This window comes from Leptodactylus fuscus, unplaced genomic scaffold (assembly GCF_031893055.1).
Source record: "Leptodactylus fuscus isolate aLepFus1 unplaced genomic scaffold, aLepFus1.hap2 HAP2_SCAFFOLD_90, whole genome shotgun sequence".
In the NCBI taxonomy this organism is placed as follows: domain Eukaryota; kingdom Metazoa; phylum Chordata; class Amphibia; order Anura; family Leptodactylidae; genus Leptodactylus; species Leptodactylus fuscus.
This window is the reverse complement of record NW_027440948.1, coordinates 69,547-89,707: the sequence shown is the minus strand read 5'-3', so window position 1 is coordinate 89,707 and position 20,161 is coordinate 69,547.

The following is a 20,161-nucleotide window of genomic DNA, read 5'->3' as shown; positions in this document are numbered from 1 at the left end:
TGACCCCCATATATTATATTATACAGTGACCCTTATATATTATATTATACAATGCCTCCCATATATATTATACAGTAGCCCCCATATATTAGATTATACAGTGACCCCCATATATTATATTATGCAGTGACCCCCATATATTATATTATACAGTGACCCTATATATTATATTATACAGTGACCCCCATATATAATACAGTGACCCCCCCATATATTATATTATACAGTGACCCCCATATATTATACAGTGACCCCCCATATATTATATTATACAGTGACCCCGATATATATTATATTATACAGTGACACCCATATATTATATTATACAGTTACCCATATATTATATTATACAGTGCCCCCCATTATTTATACAGTGACCACCATATATTATATTATACAGTGACCCCCATATATTATATTATACAGTGACCCCCCATATATTATATTATACTGTGACCCCCATATATTATATTATACAGTGACCCCCATATATTATATTATACAGTGACCCCCATATATTAAATTTTACAGAGACCCCCATATATAATATTTTACAGTGACCCCATATATTATATTATACAGTGACCCCCATATATTATATTATACAGTGACCCCCATATATTATATTATACAGTGACCCCCCATATATTATATAATACTGTGACCCCCATATATTATATTATACAGTGACCCCCATATATTATATTATGCAGTGACCCCCATATATTATATTATACAGTGACACCCATATATTATATTATACAGTGACCCCATATATTATATTATACAGTGACCCCATATATTATATTATACAGTTACCCCCATATATTATATTATACAGTGACCCCCATATATTATATTATACATTGACCCCCCATATATTATATTATACAATGACCCCCCATATATTATATTATACAGTGACCCCCCCATATATTATATTATACAGTGACCCCCATATATTATATTATACAGTGACTCCCATATATTATATTATACAGTGACCCCATATATTATATTATACAGTGACCCCCATATATTATACAGTGACCCCCATATATTATATTATACAGTGACCCCAATATATTATATTATACCATCACCCCCATAAATTATATTATACAGTGACCCCCCATATATTATATTATACAGTGACCCCCATATATCATATTATATTATGACCCCCCTATATATTATATTATACAATGAGCCCCGCATATATTATATTATACAGCGACCCCCCATATATTATATTATACAGTGACTCCCATATATTATATTATACAGTGACCCCCATATATTATATTATACAGAGACCCCCATATATTATATTATACAGTGACCCTCCATATATTATATTATACAGAGACCCCCATATATTATATTATTTTATACAGTGACCCCCATATATTATATTATACAGTGACCCCCCATATATTATATTATACAGTGACCCCCATATATTATATTATACAGTGACCCCCCATATATTATATTATACAGTGACCCCCATATAGTATATTATACAGCGATCCCCATATATTATATTATACAGTGACCCCCATATATTATATTATACAGTGACCCCCATATATTATATTGTACAGTAACTCCCATATATTATATTATACAGTGACCCCCATATATTATATTATACAGAGACCCCCATATATATTATACAGTGATCCCCCATATACTATATTATACAGTGAACCTCATATATCATATTATCCAGTGACCCCCCCATATATATTATACAGTGCCCCCATATATATTATACAGTGACCCCATATATTATATTATACAGTGACTCCCATATATTATACAGTGAACCCCATATATTATATTATACAATGACCTCCATATATTATATTATACAGTGACCCCCATATATTATATTATACAGAGACCCCCGCATATATTATATTACACAGTGACCCCCATATATTATATTATACAGTGACCCCCCATATATTATATTATACAGTGACCCCCATATATTATATTATACAGTGACCCCCATATATAATATTATACAGTGACCCCCATAAATTATATTATACAGTGACCCCCCATATATTATATTATACAGTGACCCCCATATATCATATTATATAATGACCCCCCTATATATTATATTATACAGTGACCCCCGCATATATTATATTATACAATGACCCCCATATATTATATTATACAGAGACCCCCATATATTATATTATATTATATTATATTATATTATATTATATTATACAGTGACACCCCATATATTATATTATACAGAGACCCCCATATATTATATTATGTTATACAGTGACCCCCCATATAATATATTATACAGTGACCCCCCCATATATTATATTATACAGTTACCCCCATATATTATATTATACAGTGACCCCCATATATTATATTATACAGCGACCCCCATATATTTTATTATACAGTGACCCTCATATATTATATTATACAGTGACTCCCATATATTATATTATACAGTGGCCCCCATATATTATATTATACAGCGCCCCCCATATATATTATACAGTGACCCCCATATAATTATATATTATACAATGACCCCATATATTATATTATACAGTGACCCCCCATATATTATATTATACAGTGACCCCCATATATTATAATATGCAGTGACCCCCATATATTATATTATACAGTGAACCCCATATATTATATTATACAGTGACCCCCCATATATTATATTGTACAGTGACCCCCATATATTATAATATGCAGTGACCCCCATATTTTATATTATACAGAGACCCCATATATTATATTATACAGTGACCCCCCATATATTATATTATACAGTGACCCCCATATATTATATTATACAGTGCCCCCCACATATTATACAGTTACCCCCATATATTATATTATACAGTGACCCCCCATATATTATATTATACAGTGACCCTCCATATATTATATTATACAGTGACCCCCCATATATTATATTATACAATGACCCCCCCATATATTATATTATACAGTGACCCCCATATATTATATTATATTATACAGTGACCCCCCATATATTATATTATACAGTGACCCCCATATATTATATTATATTATACAGTGACCCCCATATATTATATTATACAGTGACCCCTATATATTATAATATACAGTGACCCCCATATATTATATTATACAGTGACCCCCATATATTATATTAAACAGTGACCACCATATATTATATTATACAGTGACCCCAAATATTATATTAAACAGTGACCCCCATATATTATATTATACAGTGACCCCCCATATATTATATTATACAGTGAAACCCATATATTATATTATACAGTGACCCCCAAATATTATATTATATTATATTATACAGTGACCCCCGCAGATATTATATTAAACAGCGACCCCCATACATTATATTATATTATACAGTGACCCCCCTTATATTATATTATACAGTGACCCCCATATATTATACAGTGACCCCCCATATATTATATTATACAGTGACCCCCATATATTATATTATACAGTGACCCCCATATATTATATTATACAGTGACCCCTTATATTATATTATACAGTGATCCCCTCTTATATTATATTATACAATGACCCCCCCATATATGATATTATATAGTGACCCCCATATATTATATTATACAGTGACCCCCCATATATTATATTAAACAGTGACCCCCATATATTATATTATACAGTGACCCCTATATATTATATTATACAGTGACCCCATATATTATATTATGCAGTGACCCCATATATTATATTATACAGTGACCCCCATATTTTATACAGTGACCCCCCATATATTATATTATAGTGACCCCCATATATTATATTATACAGTGACCCCATATATTATATTATACAGTGACCCCATATATTATATTATACAGTGACCCCCATATATTATATTATACAGTGACCCCCCATATATTATATTATACAATGACCCCCCATATATTATATTATACAGTGACCCCCCCATATATTATATTATACAGTGACCTCCATATATTATATTATACAGTGACTCCCATATATTATATTATACAGTGACCCCATATATTATATTATACAGTGACCCCCATATATTATATTATACAGTGACCCCCCATATATTATATCATACAATGACCCCCCCATATATTATATTATACAGTGACCCCCCCATATATTATATTATACAGTGACCCCCATATATTATATTATACAGTGACTCCCATATATTATATTATACAGTGACCCCCATATATATTATACAGTAGCCCCCATATATTAGATTACACAGTGACCCCCATATATTATATTATGCAGTGACCCCCATATATTATATTATACAGTGACCCCATATATTATATTATACAGTGACCCCCATATATTATATTATACAGTGACACCCATATAATATATTATACAGTGACCCCCATATATTAAATTATACAGTGACCCCCATATATAATATTTTACAGTGACCCCATATATTATATTATACAGTGACACCCCCCCATATATTATATTATACAGTGACCCCCATATATTATATTATACAGTGACCCCCATATATTATATTATACAGTGACCCCCCATATATTATATAATACAGTGACCCCCATATATTATATTATACAGTGACCCCCATGTATTATATTATGCAGTGACCCCCATATATTATATTATACAGTGACCCCCATATATTATATTATACAGTGACCCCATATATTATATTATACAGTGACCCCCATATATTATATTATACAGTGACCCCCATATATTATATTATACAGTGACCCCCATATATTATATTATACATTGACCCCCCATATATTATATTTTACAATGACCCCCCATATATTATATTATACAGTGACCCCCCCATATATTATATTATACAGTGACCCCCATATATTATATTATACAGTGACTCCCATATTTTATATTATACAGTGACCCCATATATTATATTATACAGTGCCCCCCCATATATTATACAGTGACCCCCATTTATTATATTATACAGTGACCCCCATATATTATATTATACAGTGACCCCCATAAATTATATTATACAGTGACCCCCCATATATTATATTATACAGTGACCCCCATATATCATATTATATTATGACCCCCCTATATATTATATTATACAGTGAGCCCCGCATATATTATATTATACAGCGACCCCCCATATATTATATTATACAGTGACTCCCATATATTATATTATACAGTGACACCCATATATTATATTATACATTGCCCCACATATATATTATACAGTGACCCCCATATATATTATACAGTGACCCCCCATATATTATATTATACAGTGACCCCCATATATTATATTATGCAGTGACCCCCATATATTATATTATACAGTGACCCCATATATTATATTATACAGTGACCCCCCATATATTATACTATACAGTGACCCCCATATAATATATTAAACAGTGACCCCCAAATATTATATTATACAGTCACCCCCATATATTATATTATACAGTGACCCCATATATTATATTATACAGTGACCCCCCCATATATTATATTATACAGTGACCCCCATATATTATATTATACAGTGACCTCCCCATATATTATATTAAACAGTGACCCCCATATATTATATTATACAGTGACCCCTATATATTATATTATACAGTGACCCCCCCCATATATTATATTAAACAGTGACCCCCATATATTATATTATACAGTGACCCCATATATTATATTATACAGTGACCCCCATATATTATACAGTGACCCCCCCATATATTATATTATACAGTGACCCCCATATATTATATTATACAGTGACCCCATATATTATATTAAACAGTGACTCCCATATATTATATTACACAGAGACCCCCATATATTATATTACATTATATTATACAGTGACCCCTAATATATTATATTATACAATGACCCCCCCATGTATTATATTACACAGTGACGCCATATATTATATTATACAGTGACCCCCATACATTATATTATACAATGACCCCCATATATTATATTAAACAGTGACCACCATATATTATATTATACAGCGACTTCAAATATTATATTAAACAGTGACCCCCATATATTATATTATACAGTGACCCCCCATATATTATATTATACAGTGAATCCCATATATTATATTATACAGTGACCCCCATATATTATATTATATTATATTATACAGTGACCCCCGCAGATATTATATTAAACAGCGACCCCCATATATTATATTATATTAGACAGTGACCCCCTTATATTATACAGTGACCGCCCATATATTATATTATACAGTGACCCCCATATATTATATTATACAGTGACCCCCATATATTATATTATACAGTGACCCCATATATTATATTATACAGTGACCCCCCCATATATTATATTATACATTGACCCCCATATATTATATTATACAGTGACCCCCCCATATATTATATTATACAATGACCCCCCCATATATTATATTATACAGTAACCCCCCCATATATTATATTATACAGTGACCCCCATATATTATATTATACAGTGACCCCCATATATTATATTATACAGTGACTCCCATATATTATGTTATACAGTGACACCCATATATTATATTATACAGTGACCCCCATATATTATATTATACAGTGCCCCCATATATATTATACAGCAGTCCCCATATATTATATTATACAGTGACCCCCATATATATTATACAGTGACCCCCCATATATTATACAGTGACCCCCATATATTATATTATACAGTGACCCCCCATATATTATATTATACAGTGACCCCCCATATATTGTATTATACAGTGACCCCCATATATTATACATTGACCCCCCATATATTATATTATACAGTGACCCCCATATATTATAGTATACAGTGACCCCCATATATTATATTATACAGTGACCCCCATATATTAAATTATACAGTGACCCCTATATATGATATTATACAGTGACCCCCATATATTATATTATACAGTGACCCTCATATATTATACTATATAGTGACCCCCATGTATTATATTATACAGTGATCACCCATATATATTATACAGCGACTCCCATATATTATATTACATTATATTATACAGTGACCTCTCATATATTATATTATATAATGACCCACCATATATTATATTATACAGTAACCCTCCGTATATTATATTATACAGTGACCCCCATATATTATATTATACAGTGACCCCCGTATAATATATTATACAGTGACCCCCCATATATTATATTATACAGTGACCCCCATATATTATATTATACAGTGTCCCCCCGTATATTATATTATACAGTGACCCCCATATATTATATTATACAGTGACTCCCATATATTATATTATACATTGACCCCCATATATTATACAGTGACCCCCATATATTATATTATACAGTGACCCCTATATATTATATTATACAGTGACACCCCCATATATTACATTATACAGTGACCCCCATATATTATATTATACAGTGACCCCCCGTATATTATATTATACAGTGACCCCCCGTATATTATATTATACAGTGACCCCCATATATTATATTATACAGTGACCCCCATATATTATATTATACAGTGACTCCCATACATTATATTATACAGTGACCCCCATATATTATATTATACAGTGACCCCCATATATATTATACAGTGACATCCATATATTATATTATACAATGACCCCATATATATTATACAGTGACCCTCCATTTATTATATTATACAGTGAACCCCCAAATATATTATACAGCGACTCCCATATATTATATTACATTATATTATACAGTGACCTCTCATATATTATATTATACAATGACCCACCATATATTATATTAAGCAGTGACCCCCATATATTATACAGTGACCCCCCATATATTATATTATACAGTGACCCCCATATATTATATTATACAGTGACCCCCATGTATTATATTATACAGTGACGCCCCGTATTTTATATTATACAGTGTCCCCCATATATTATATTATACAGTGACCCCATATATATTATACAGTGATCCCCCATATATTATATTATACAGTGACCCCCATATATTATATTATACAGTGACCCCATATATTATATTATACAGTGACCCCCATATATTATACAGTGACCCCCATATATTATACAGTGACCCCCCATATATTATATTATACAGTGACCCCATATATCATATTATACAGTGACCCCCATATATTATATTTAACAGTGACCCCAAATATATTATACAATGACCCCCCATATATTATATTATACAGTGACCCCCCCATATAATATATTATACACTGACCCCATATATTATATTATACAGTGACCCCCATATATTATATTGTACAGTAACTCCCATATATTATATTATACAGTGACCCCATATATTATATTATACAGTGCCCCCCATATATATTATAAAGTGACCCCCATATATTATATTATACAGAGACCCCCATATATATTATACAGTGATCCCCATATATTATATTATACAGTGAACCCCATATATCATATTATCCAGTGACCCCCCATATATATTATACAGTGCCCTCCATATATATTATACAGTGACCCCATATATTATATTATACAGTGACTCCCATATATTATACAGTGAACCCCATATATTATATTATACAGTGACCCCCATATATTATATTATACAGTGACCCCCATATATTATATTATACAGTGACCCCCGCATATATTATATTACACAGTGACCCCCATATATTATATTATACAGTGACCCCCATTTATTATATTATACAGTGACCCCCATATATTATATTATACAGTGACCCCCATAAATTATATTATACAGTGACCCCCCCATATATTATATTAAACAGTGACCCCCATATATTATATTATACAGTGACCCCATATATTATATTATACAGTGACCCCCATATATTATACAGTGACCCCCCCATATATTATATTATACAGTGACCCCCATATATTATATTATACAGTGACCCCATATATTATATTAAACAGTGACTCCCATATATTATATTACACAGAGACCCCCATATATTATATTACATTATATTATACAGTGACCCCTAATATATTATATTATACAATGACCCCCCCATGTATTATATTACACAGTGACGCCATATATTATATTATACAGTGACCCCCATACATTATATTATACAATGACCCCCATATATTATATTAAACAGTGACCACCATATATTATATTATACAGCGACTTCAAATATTATATTAAACAGTGACCCCCATATATTATATTATACAGTGACCCCCCATATATTATATTATACAGTGAATCCCATATATTATATTATACAGTGACCCCCATATATTATATTATATTATATTATACAGTGACCCCCGCAGATATTATATTAAACAGCGACCCCCATATATTATATTATATTAGACAGTGACCCCCTTATATTATACAGTGACCGCCCATATATTATATTATACAGTGACCCCCATATATTATATTATACAGTGACCCCCATATATTATATTATACAGTGACCCCATATATTATATTATACAGTGACCCCCCCATATATTATATTATACATTGACCCCCATATATTATATTATACAGTGACCCCCCCATATATTATATTATACAATGACCCCCCCATATATTATATTATACAGTAACCCCCCCATATATTATATTATACAGTGACCCCCATATATTATATTATACAGTGACCCCCATATATTATATTATACAGTGACTCCCATATATTATGTTATACAGTGACACCCATATATTATATTATACAGTGACCCCCATATATTATATTATACAGTGCCCCCATATATATTATACAGCAGTCCCCATATATTATATTATACAGTGACCCCCATATATATTATACAGTGACCCCCCATATATTATACAGTGACCCCCATATATTATATTATACAGTGACCCCCCATATATTATATTATACAGTGACCCCCCATATATTGTATTATACAGTGACCCCCATATATTATACATTGACCCCCCATATATTATATTATACAGTGACCCCCATATATTATAGTATACAGTGACCCCCATATATTATATTATACAGTGACCCCCATATATTAAATTATACAGTGACCCCTATATATGATATTATACAGTGACCCCCATATATTATATTATACAGTGACCCTCATATATTATATTATATAGTGACCCCCATGTATTATATTATACAGTGATCACCCATATATATTATACAGCGACTCCCATATATTATATTACATTATATTATACAGTGACCTCTCATATATTATATTATACAATGACCCACCATATATTATATTATACAGTGACCCTCCGTATATTATATTATACAGTGACCCCCATATATTATATTATACAGTGACCCCCGTATAATATATTATACAGTGACCCCCCATATATTATATTATACAGTGACCCCCATATATTATATTATACAGTGTCCCCCCGTATATTATATTATACAGTGACCCCCATATATTATATTATACAGTGACTCCCATATATTATATTATACATTGACCCCCATATATTATACAGTGACCCCCATATATTATATTATACAGTGACCCCTATATATTATATTATACAGTGACACCCCCATATATTACATTATACAGTGACCCCCATATATTATATTATACAGTGACCCCCCGTATATTATATTATACAGTGACCCCCCGTATATTATATTATACAGTGACCCCCATATATTATATTATACAGTGACCCCCATATATTATATTATACAGTGACTCCCATACATTATATTATACAGTGACCCCCATATATTATATTATACAGTGACCCCCATATATATTATACAGTGACATCCATATATTATATTATACAATGACCCCATATATATTATACAGTGACCCTCCATTTATTATATTTTACAGTGACCCCCATGTATTATATTATACAGTGAACCCCCAAATATATTATACAGCGACTCCCATATATTATATTACATTATATTATACAGTGACCTCTCATATATTATATTATACAATGACCCACCATATATTATATTAAGCAGTGACCCCCATATATTATACAGTGACTAGAGATGAGCGAACACTAAAATGTTCGAGGTTCGAAATTCGATTCGAACAGCCGCTCAATGTTCGTGTGTTCGAACGGGTTTCGAACCCCATTATAGTCTATGGGGAACAGATACTCGTTAAGGGGGAAACCCAAATCCGTGTCTGGAGGGTCACCAAGTCCACTATGACACCCCAGGAAATGATGCCAACACCTCTGGAATGACACTGGGACAGCAGGGGAAGCATGTCTGGGGGCATCTAACACACCAAAGACCCTCTATTACCCCAACATCACAGCCTAACAACTACACACTTTACACACTCAATACCACCTCTCTGACAGTAGGAAAACACCTTGAAACATGTGTATTTGGCACTTGCAGTGAGGAGAGCTTGTCACCAGCAGTGAATTTGGCCCTTGTAGTAAGTTGAGGTTGGCACCAACATTTGTTTTGAAAATCAGGGTGGATTGAGCCTCTAACCAGCAGAGTTTGGGCAAATTCATGGTGGAGGGAGCCTCTAAACACCCCAGTTTGGGCAAATTCATGGTGGAGGGAGCCTCTAAAAACCCCAGTTTGGACCAATTCATGGTGGAGGGAGCCTCTAACCAGCCCAGTTTGGGCAAATTCATGGTGGAGGGAGCCTCTAAAAAACCCAGTTTGGACCAATTCATGGTGGAGGGAGCCTCTAACCAGCCCAGTTTGGGCAAATTCATGGTGGAGGGAGCCTCTAACCAGCCCAGTTTGGACCAATTAATGGTGGAGGGAGCCTCTAACCAGCCCAGTTTGGACCAATTAATGGTGGAGGGAGCCTCTAACCAGCCCAGTTTGAACCAATTCATGGTGGAGGGAGCCTCTAAACAGCCCAGTTTGGGCAAATTCATGGTGGAGGGAGCCTCTAAAAAACCCAGTTTGGACCAATTCATGGTGGAGGGAGCCTCTAACCAGCCCAGTTTGGACCAATTAATGGTGGAGGGAGCCTCTAACCAGCCCAGTTTGGACCAATTCATGGTGGAGGGAGCCTCTAAACAGCCAAGTTTTGGGAAATTCATGGTGGAGGGAGCCTCTAACCAGCCCAGTTTGGACCAATTCATGGTGGAGGGAGCCTCTAAACAGCCAAGTTTTGGGAAATTCATGGTGGAGGGAGCCTCTAACCAGCCCAGTTTGGACCAATTCATGGTGGAGGGAGCCTCTAAAAAACCCAGTTTGGACCAATTCATGGTGGAGGGAGCCTCTAAACAGCCCAGTTTGGGCAAATTCATGGTGGAGGGAGCCTCTAACCAGCCCAGTTTGGACCAATTAATGGTGGAGGGAGCCTCTAAACAGCCCAGTTTGGGCAAATTCATGGTGGAGGGAGCCTCTAACCAGCCCAGTTTGGACCAATTCATGGTGGAGGGAGCCTCTAACCAGCCCAGTTTGGGCAAATTCATGGTGGAGGGAGCCTCTAAAAAACCCAGTTTGGACCAATTCATGGTGGAGGGAGCCTCTAACCAGCCCAGTTTGGGCAAATTCATGGTGGAGGGAGCCTCTAACCAGCCCAGTTTGGACCAATTAATGGTGGAGGGAGCCTCTAACCAGCCCAGTTTGGACCAATTCATGGTGGAGGGAGCCTCTAACCAGCCCAGTTTGGACCAATTAATGGTGGAGGGAGCCTCTAAACAGCCAAGTTTTGGGAAATTCATGGTGGAGGGAGCCTCTAACCAGCCCAGTTTGGACCAATTCATGGTGGAGGGAGCCTCTAAACAGCCCAGTTTGGGCAAATTCATGGTGGAGGGAGCCTCTAAAAAACCCAGTTTGGACCAATTCATGGTGGAGGGAGCCTCTAATTAGCCCAGTTTGGACCAATTAATTGTGGAGGGAGCCTCTAACCAGCCCAGTTTGGACCAATTAATGGTGGAGGGAGCCTCTAAACAGCCCAGTTTGGGCAAATTCATGGTGGAGGGAGCCTCTAACCAGCCCAGTTTGGACCAATTAATGGTGGAGGGAGCCTCTAACCAGCCCAGTTTGGACCAATTAATGGTGGAGGGAGCCTCTAACCACCCCAGTTTGGACCAATTCATGGTGGAGGGAGCCTCTAACCAGCCCAGTTTGGACCAATTCATGGTGGAGGGAGCCTCTAAAAAACCCAGTTTGGACCAATTCATGGTGGAGGGAGCCTCTAAACAGCCCAGTTTGGGCAAATTCATGGTGGAGGGAGCCTCTAAAAAACCCAGTTTGGACCAATTCATGGTGGAGGGAGCCTCTAACCAGCCCAGTTTGGACCAATTAATGGTGGAGGGAGCCTCTAAACAGCCAAGTTTGGACCAATTCATGGTGGAGGGAGCCTCTAAAAACCCCAGTTTGGACCAATTCATGGTGGAGGGAGCCTCTAACCAGCCCAGTTTGGACCAATTAATGGTGGAGGGAGCCTCTAACCAGCCCAGTTTGGACCAATTAATGGTGGAGGGAGCCTCTAACCACCCCAGTTTGGACCAATTCATGGTGGAGGGAGCCTCTAAACAGCCAAGTTTGGACCAATTCATGGTGAAGGGAGCCTCTAAAAACCCGTTTGGACCAATTCATGGTGGAGGGAGCCTCTAACCAGCCCAGTTTGGGCAAATTCATGGTGGAGGGAGCCTCTAAACAGCCCAGTTTGGGCAAATTCATGGTGGAGGGAGCCTCTAACCAGCCCAGTTTGGACCAATTAATGGTGGAGGGAGCCTCTAACCAGCCCAGTTTGGACCAATTAATGGTGGAGGGAGCCTCTAACCACCCCAGTTTGGACCAATTCATGGTGGAGGGAGCCTCTAAACAGCCAAGTTTGGACCAATTCATGGTGGAGGGAGCCTCTAAAAACCCCAGTTTGGACCAATTCATGGTGGAGGGAGCCTCTAACCAGCCCAGTTTGGACCAATTAATGGTGGAGGGAGCCTCTAAACAGCCAAGTTTTGGGAAATTCATGGTGGAGGGAGCCTCTAACCAGCCCAGTTTGGACCAATTCATGGTGGAGGGAGCCTCTAAAAAACCCAGTTTGGACCAATTCATGGTGGAGGGAGCCTCTAAACAGCCCAGTTTGGGCAAATTCATGGTGGAGGGAGCCTCTAACCAGCCCAGTTTGGACCAATTAATGGTGGAGGGAGCCTCTAAACAGCCCAGTTTGGGCAAATTCATGGTGGAGGGAGCCTCTAACCAGCCCAGTTTGGACCAATTCATGGTGGAGGGAGCCTCTAACCAGCCCAGTTTGGGCAAATTCATGGTGGAGGGAGCCTCTAAAAAACCCAGTTTGGACCAATTCATGGTGGAGGGAGCCTCTAACCAGCCCAGTTTGGGCAAATTCATGGTGGAGGGAGCCTCTAACCAGCCCAGTTTGGACCAATTAATGGTGGAGGGAGCCTCTAACCAGCCCAGTTTGGACCAATTCATGGTGGAGGGAGCCTCTAACCAGCCCAGTTTGGACCAATTAATGGTGGAGGGAGCCTCTAAACAGCCAAGTTTTGGGAAATTCATGGTGGAGGGAGCCTCTAACCAGCCCAGTTTGGACCAATTCATGGTGGAGGGAGCCTCTAAACAGCCCAGTTTGGGCAAATTCATGGTGGAGGGAGCCTCTAAAAAACCCAGTTTGGACCAATTCATGGTGGAGGGAGCCTCTAATTAGCCCAGTTTGGACCAATTAATTGTGGAGGGAGCCTCTAACCAGCCCAGTTTGGACCAATTAATGGTGGAGGGAGCCTCTAAACAGCCCAGTTTGGGCAAATTCATGGTGGAGGGAGCCTCTAACCAGCCCAGTTTGGACCAATTAATGGTGGAGGGAGCCTCTAACCAGCCCAGTTTGGACCAATTAATGGTGGAGGGAGCCTCTAACCACCCCAGTTTGGACCAATTCATGGTGGAGGGAGCCTCTAACCAGCCCAGTTTGGACCAATTCATGGTGGAGGGAGCCTCTAAAAAACCCAGTTTGGACCAATTCATGGTGGAGGGAGCCTCTAAACAGCCCAGTTTGGGCAAATTCATGGTGGAGGGAGCCTCTAAAAAACCCAGTTTGGACCAATTCATGGTGGAGGGAGCCTCTAACCAGCCCAGTTTGGACCAATTAATGGTGGAGGGAGCCTCTAAACAGCCAAGTTTGGACCAATTCATGGTGGAGGGAGCCTCTAAAAACCCCAGTTTGGACCAATTCATGGTGGAGGGAGCCTCTAACCAGCCCAGTTTGGACCAATTAATGGTGGAGGGAGCCTCTAACCAGCCCAGTTTGGACCAATTAATGGTGGAGGGAGCCTCTAACCACCCCAGTTTGGACCAATTCATGGTGGAGGGAGCCTCTAAACAGCCAAGTTTGGACCAATTCATGGTGAAGGGAGCCTCTAAAAACCCGTTTGGACCAATTCATGGTGGAGGGAGCCTCTAACCAGCCCAGTTTGGGCAAATTCATGGTGGAGGGAGCCTCTAAACAGCCCAGTTTGGGCAAATTCATGGTGGAGGGAGCCTCTAACCAGCCCAGTTTGGACCAATTAATGGTGGAGGGAGCCTCTAACCAGCCCAGTTTGGACCAATTAATGGTGGAGGGAGCCTCTAACCACCCCAGTTTGGACCAATTCATGGTGGAGGGAGCCTCTAAACAGCCAAGTTTGGACCAATTCATGGTGGAGGGAGCCTCTAAAAACCCCAGTTTGGACCAATTCATGGTGGAGGGAGCCTCTAACCAGCCCAGTTTGGACCAATTAATGGTGGAGGGAGCCTCTAAACAGCCAAGTTTTGGGAAATTCATGGTGGAGGGAGCCTCTAACCAGCCCAGTTTGGACCAATTCATGGTGGAGGGAGCCTCTAAACAGCCCAGTTTGGGCAAATTCATGGTGGAGGGAGCCTCTAAAAAACCCAGTTTGGACCAATTCATGGTGGAGGGAGCCTCTAATTAGCCCAGTTTGGACCAATTAATTGTGGAGGGAGCCTCTAACCAGCCCAGTTTGGACCAATTAATGGTGGAGGGAGCCTCTAAACAGCCCAGTTTGGGCAAATTCATGGTGGAGGGAGCCTCTAACCAGCCCAGTTTGGACCAATTAATGGTGGAGGGAGCCTCTAACCAGCCCAGTTTGGACCAATTAATGGTGGAGGGATCCTCTAACCACCCCAGTTTGGACCAATTCATGGTGGAGGGAGCCTCTAACCAGCCCAGTTTGGACCAATTCATGGTGGAGGGAGCCTCTAACCAGCCCAGTTTGGACCAATTAATGGTGGAGGGAGCCTCTAACCACCCCAGTTTGGACCAATTCATGGTGGAGGGAGCCTCTAAAAAACCCAGTTTGGACCAATTCATGGTGGAGGGAGCCTCTAAACAGCCCAGTTTGGGCAAATTCATGGTGGAGGGAGCCTCTAAACAGCCCAGTTTGGGCAAATTCATGGTGGAGGGAGCCTCTAACCAGCCCAGTTTGGACCAATTAATGGTGGAGGGAGCCTCTAACCAGCCCAGTTTGGACCAATTCATGGTGGAGGGAGCCTCTAAACAGCCCAGTTTGGGCAAATTCATGGTGGAAGGAGCCTCTAACCAGCAGAGTTGTGGGAAAGCAGGGTGGAGGGAGCCTCTAACCAGCAGAGTTGGGGGAAATCATGTTGGAGGGAGCCTAGTATTAGCAGAATTGTGCAACGCTTATGGTGGATGAGTATGAGGATGCGGAGGAATTGGAGAGGTTGAGTACAGACATGGAGTTTCATGTTGGGGTGCTTTACACAGGTGGGCACAAAAATGAAGGCTCTATCCAGTGGTGGTTCATTTTTATCAAAGTGAGCCGGTCGGCACTCTCAGCTGACAGACGGGTGCGCTTGTCAGTGATGATGCCACCGGCTGCACTGAACACCCTCTCAGATAGGACGCTGGCGGCAGGACAGGACAGCACCTCCAAGGCATATAGGGCAAGTTCAAGCCACAGGTCCAACTTCGACACCCAATACGTGTAGGGCGCAGAGGGGTCGGAGAGGACAGGGCTGTGGTCGGAAAGGTATTCCCGCAACATGCGCCTATACTTCTCACGCCTGGTGACACTAGGACCCTCCGTGGCGGCACTTTGGCGAGGGGGTGCCATCAAGGTGTCCCAGACCTTAGACAGTGTGCCCCTCGTTTGTGTGGACCGGTGAGAACTTGGTTGCCTACTGGAGGAACTGCCCTCCCTGCCGCCACTGTCACATGCTGGAAACATCTCCATCATATTCTGCACCAATTGCCTGTGGCAAGCATTGATGCGATTGGCCCTCCCCTCTACCGGAATAAAAGACGAGATGTTGTTTTTATACCGGGGGTCAAGGATAGCAAAGATCCAGTACTGGTTGTCCTCCATGATTTTGACAATACGCTTGTCGGTTGTAAAGCACCCCAACATGAACTCAGCCATGTCTGCCACAGTGTTAGTTGGCATGACTCCTCTGGCCCCACCGGAAAGTTCAATCTCCATTTCCTCCTCATCCTCCATGTCTACCCATCCGCGCTGCAACAATGGGACGATTCGAAGTTGCCCGGAAGCCTCCTGTATCACCATCACATCATCGGACAACTCTTCTTCCTCCTCCTCCTCCTCCTCCTCCTCCTCCATTAAACGCAGTGAAGCGGACAGATGTGTGGACCTACTCTCCAGCTGTGACGGATCGGATGCTATCCCTAACTCCTCTGTGTGATCTGAGTTATCCCTGATGTCAATCAGGGATTCTCTCAGAACACACAAGAGCGGGATTGTAAGGCTCACCATCGCATCCTCAGAGCTCACCCTCCTTGTGGACTCCTCAAAGACCCGTAGGATGTCACAAAGGTCTCTCATCCATGGCCACTCATGGATGTGAAACTGAGGCAGCTGACTTTGTGGCACCCTAGGGTTTTGTAGCTGGTATTCCATCAAAGGTCTCTGCTGCTCAACCACTCTATTCAACATCTGAAACGTTGAGTTCCAGCGTGTGGGGACGTCGCACAAAAGCCGGTGTTGTGGCACATGCAGGCGTTGCTGGAGAGATTTTAAGCTAGCAGCGGCTACTGTCGACTTGCGAAAGTGGGCGCACATGCGCCGCACTTTCACCAGTAGCTCTGGAACATTGGGGTAGCTCTTTAGGAAACGTTGCACCACTAGGTTGAAGACGTGGGCCAGGCATGGAACATGTTGGAGTCCGGCAAGCTCCAGAGCTTCTACCAGGTTCCGGCCGTTATCACAAACGACCATGCCTGGGCCCAGGTGCAGCGGCTCAAACCATATTGCCGTCTCATCGAGGAGGGCATCCCTCACCTCGGAGGCAGTGTGCTGTCTGTCCCCCAAGCTGATCAGCTTCAGCACAGCCTGCTGACGTCTACCAACGCCAGTGCTGCAACGTTTCCAACTCGTAGCTGGGGTCAATCTAACAGCGGAGGAGGAGGCGGTGGCGGAGGAGGAGGCGGAGGAGGAGGCGGTAGAGGAGGAGGAGGAGGGGGGTGTTCTTCTCGTGTCCCTGCCAGGAATGTTAGGCGGGGAGACGAGGTACACCGGGCCAGTTTGGGAAGCAGTCCCAGCCTCAACTACATTTACCCAGTGTGCCGTCAGTGAAATGTAGCGTCCCTGTCCGCATGCACTTGTCCACGCGTCGGTGGTCAAGTGGACCTTTGTGCAAAGCGCGGAACTAAGGGCCCGCCTGATGTTGAGTGACACGTGCTGGTGCAAGGCGGGGACGGCACACCGGGAGAAGTAGTGACGGCTAGGGACGGCATAGCGAGGTGCCGCAGTTGCCATCAGGTCCAGGAAGGCGGGAGTTTCAACAAGCCGGAACGCCAACATCTCCTGGGCCAGCAGTTTAGCGATGTTGGCGTTCAAGGCTTGCGCGTGTGGGTGGTTAGCAGTGTATTTCTGCCGCCGCTCCAATGTCTGAGAGATGGTGGGTTGTTGTAAAGAAACGCCTGATGGTGCCTTTGATGGTGCAGGAGAAGGAGATAAGACAGGACCAGGGGAGGATGAGGTAGAAGTCAACAAAGTGGCGGAGGCAGATGAAGTGGTGTCCTGGCTCGTCCTCTGGAGTGCATCGCCAGCACAGTCAGCAGTGGCAGTGGCAGAGGCAGAGGCAGAGGCAGTGGCAGTGGCGTGAACGGCAGGCGGCCTTTGTCCTGCCGTTGCTGCCTGCCACTGATTCCAGTGCTTGGATTCCAAATGACGGCGCATTGAAGTGGTGGACAGGTTGCTCTTCTCAGAGCCCCTAATCAATTTCGAGAGGCAAATTGTGCAGACAACACTATATCTGTCCTCGGCGCATTCCTTGAAAAAACTCCACACCTTCGAGAAACGTGCCCTCGAGGTGGGAGTTTTTCGGGGCTGGGTACGAACTGGAACATCTTGGGAGATTCCGGGTGTGGCCTGGCTTCGCCTAAGCTGCTGACCTCTGCCTCTGCCTCTAGCTACCCTTTTTGGTGCTGCACCTGCCTCAACATCCACACTACTTTCCCCGCTTGACATCCCCCCTGTCCAGGTCGGGTCAGTGTCCTCATCATCCACCACTTCCTCTTCCAACTCCTGTCTCATCTCCTCCTCCCGCACAATGCGCCAGTCAACTGGATGCCCTGACGGCAACTGCGTCACATCATCGTCGATGAGGGTGGGTTGCTGGTCATCCACCACCAAATCGAACGGAGATGGAGGAGACTCTAGTGTTTGAGCATCTGGACACAGATGCTCCTCTGTTAGGTTCGTGGAATCGTGACGTGGAGAGGCAGGTTGAGGGACAATGAAAGGAGCGGAGAACAGCTCTGGGGAGCAGGGACAGTTTGGGTTATTGTTCTGTAAAGCTTCGGAATTTTGGGAGGAAGGAAGACAAGACTGTTGGGTAATAGGAGGAGAGGAGGCAGAGTCTGACTGGCTGCTGGACAATGTGCTGTAAGCGTTCTCTGACAGCCATTGCAAGACCTGTTCCTGGTTCTCGGGCCTACTAAGGTTTGTACCCTGCAGTTTAGTTAATGTGGCAAGCAACCCTGGCACTGTGGAGTGGCGCAATGCTTGCTGCCCCACAGGAGTAGGCACGGGACGCCCTGTGGCTTCACTGCTACCTT